At 52.7% G+C, this 3,299-nt stretch overlaps 1 long non-coding RNA gene across 2 annotated transcripts; it reads left to right on the top strand.

Moving 5' to 3' along the window:
• LOC110387141 lies at positions 56-1,871 on the top strand. 2 transcript variants are annotated; one of them, XR_002432408.1, is made up of 2 exons: positions 56-214; positions 1,099-1,871. It is a non-coding gene; the product is annotated as an uncharacterized LOC110387141 (long non-coding RNA). The 2 variants fall into 2 exon arrangements; XR_002432407.1 differs by having other exon boundaries at positions 56-318.

Here is a 3,299-nt window from a genome sequence, read left to right as displayed (position 1 = left end):
CCCCCCCCCCCCCCCCCGTCTTTTTTTAATATTGTTTCCTGGCAGCTTCGTTAGTTTCTCTGCTGATTTGAGCAACGCTCCCACAATCCTGCGGGCGCCTCGTTGCCTTGAAAGCAGTCAGCTGGAATTTGCTATTTTAGGAGCGAGAAATCGGAGAGAGGGAGAAGAAGGAGAAGGAGAAGGAGAAGAAAGAGAAGGAGAAAAGCGTATTCCTGTGAGTGCAGAGGAATGATTTAACAGGATTTCAGTCGAGGGGAAAAGGCATAAAAAAAAGCATTAGGATTCGTTTTCGTTCGAACGAGGCTTCGTGTTTCTATAGTAAGTCATAACAAAACAAGGCAGCAAAGCCAAGAAGTTATCTGTACCAGATGGGGCAGCGGTTGTGTCTGCAGCTTTTCAGGAATTGTCCCAGCTTGGGCAGATTGTGCAGTGATGGAGCTCAGGGTGCAGCCCCCAGCCTGGAGGGGGGATGCTGCGTCACCTCCCTGTCCTCCTGCCATGGTCACCCCATGGGCAGTGGCTCCTCCTGGGCTGTAACTCGCCCTTCCCCGACCCATCCGTGCTGCACAAGCCAGCACTCGCCCCGGCTGCCGTGTCCTCGCCCCCTCAAACGAGTCTGACTCGTGGGGCTACCTCAGCTCTCAACTGCATGGAAGCTTTCCCAGCATGAGGCAGCCCGGAGAAGAGCAGCAAAGGGCACTCGTGGAGCAGGGCTCATTGCAGGGCTCACTGCATGGATCATTGCAGGGCTCATTGCAGGGCTCATTGCACACCCAGCCACCGCTTGGGCAGATGCTGCCGATCACCCACCTGCACACTTGTCCTGCTACAGCCCTAAGTGGATTTGTAGGTTGAATACGAGTCCTATTTCCTTTGTATTTGAGGTTGAAGGATAAGCAGTAATCTTAAAGTGGGGATTTTTTCCTTTTTCTTTTTCTTTTTTTTTTTTTTGCTAACGAATTATTTACAAATCTTTTGAAATTAGATATAATACAAAAAAAAAAAAAAAAGCTCGTGCCAATTTAAGGGAATTACAAGAGAATAAGACCAGTGCTATAAGCAAGGAGTAGGTGTATTTAATGGCTTTTCTCCCTACAGACCTAGGAAGCAATACTGGAAGCAAGGGTCAGAAAAGGAATCGGACCCACCAGGTGCTCCAGAAGGACTTCACTTTGTGTTGTTGCTGCACGCTGGGCAGTGCAGGAAGGGCAAGGGCCATGCTCAGCACTCCCAATGCAAACTGCACTGAGCAGTGAGCTTGGCACGGCTCTCCCAGCCCAGCAGTGGCCTCAATAGGGGAGATGAGGGCTGAGATTCAGCCCCAGCCCCGTTCAGAGCCCGACCCCACTGCGCTGTGCTCGAGGGTTTCGCTCCCAGGCAGTAGAGCAGTAACAAAAAAGACGAAAGGTCATGAGAAAATGGTATCGCACCCGAGCTCCTAAAGGCAGCCTGAAATTTCCTCTCCCACTTCTGGGATTCATCTGCTCCTTTCCCATTAAAATTAATGATAAGAGCTCATCCATTTCTCAGCTCCTCGGTCGCTCCGCAGCCTCTTCCTTCGCTCGATGCTAAAACAGAGACAAGCCCGGACCACGTCCCCAGAGCCTCAAAGCAAAGTTTGCTTTTGCAGTTAAACAAAGCAGCTTCTCCCTGCCCGGCGATGTTGCAAAACAGCGATACGTTATTGCACGGCTCTCAGTATTGATCTGTGGTGTTAATCTGGGGATCTGTGCTGGTCACACGGCGAGGTCCTGCTTTCCCAGCCCAGCTCTCATGCAATAGGGATTCCTCTTAAGCACCCTTTCACTGCAGGAGCTCTGAAATCAAACAAAGTTTCTAGTCCCCAGGATTTTGTACTGGGAATGGGGGGGTTGAGGAAAGAAAAAAAGGACCCAGCTTCCTCTCGGGACTATTCAGCATAGTGCTCAGCTCCGTTTGCTTCTGCTTCATCAGCCTCCAAACCCAAATCCCCCTCAATAATTCAGCAGAGCTGCTGCGCTGCACGTCTAAATAATTCATCCCGGAGCTTTGAGGAGGAAAACGTGGTTACATCACCCTTCAGAGTGTGGCTTTGGGGCTCCCTGCGCCCTTCCCAAGCAGATTTCCTCTGATCAGAGGATGCTCTGCTTGTGCTGAGGGCTTTGAGGGGAGAGGAGTTCTGTGCAACCTCGTGCATCGGGGCTGGGAGTAAAGGGAGCAAAGGGGAACAAAAAGGGAGTAAAGGCGAGTAAAGAGGGAGCAAAGGAGCACATCGGCTCCTCCATGCTCCCTTGCTCCATCCCAAAAGCATCAGGGACTGCCTGGGCCATCTCTAGGAGGCAGAGGGAAGCAAATGAGAAGGGAAGTGTTGCTTGGGTTTGTTTCCCATTTTCTCTAGGGGCTGAGGATGAGAGCGTGTCACAGCGCGGTGTTGTGTTTGCAAACCCTGCTCACGGAGCTGACTTCTCCCATGGGGTATTGCTGAGCAGCTCCTGCCAGCAGCCGGCTGCTCTCCGGAGCAGCAGACATATGGGCTGCTTTTCCAAGGGGCTGTTTCAATTAAAAATTCCCAGGGCAAAGCAGCAGTGATCAATCCAGCTGAGGACGGAGTGGCTGCAAAGGGCATCTGTGCAAGCGGGGCAGCGCGGAGCTATCCCCGTGCATCTCGGTTTCAGTGCTCGGAGTCATAGCGTGCATCATGCTGGAAACATTTGGCTTAAATATTTATCAAACCTCTTCCAAGCCAAGGGGAGGAGGAGCGAGGCTGGGATTGAGGACGGGCTGAGGGTAACGTTTATCTTGGAGGGAGCAAAAGAGCTCGAGCGTGGCAATGAGATACTGATCATCCCCAGGTCGTCTTGGTTTTCCCAACAAGCGATGCAAAAGTCACCTCACCCCCAGCTGCTCTGCTTGTGTTTTCCATCCTTTCTGCATCCCTGTGATAAGCAGCTGCCACACACCCGCCACCCACCACCCCTTCCTCCCTCAGCATGGGACCGGCCCTTATCTCTGCACCGCGTAATTTGATTTTCACGGCAGCGGGAGCATTGGCAATTACCACAATAAAAGAGATTTGCAGCCGGGCCTGACACCGTGTCACCCCCCCTGCTCAGCCCCCCAGCCTTACAGACACCTGGGGAGTACTGCTCCCAGCATGATGCTTGCAGGGCTTCTGCAGCTCTGGGCCTCGGGTATGACCCTTGGCTTTGGGGCCCTTGGCTTTGCGATCCTGGCTTTGGGATCCTGGCTTTGGGATCCTAGCTTTGGGATCCTGGCTTTGGGATCCTTGGCTTTGGGATCCTGGCTTTGGGATCCTGGCT

Source organism: Numida meleagris, chromosome 21 (genome assembly GCF_002078875.1).
Source record: "Numida meleagris isolate 19003 breed g44 Domestic line chromosome 21, NumMel1.0, whole genome shotgun sequence".
Classification (NCBI taxonomy): domain Eukaryota; kingdom Metazoa; phylum Chordata; class Aves; order Galliformes; family Numididae; genus Numida; species Numida meleagris.
Note: the sequence above shows the minus strand (reverse complement) of the source record. Positions and strands in the feature narration are given on the sequence as shown.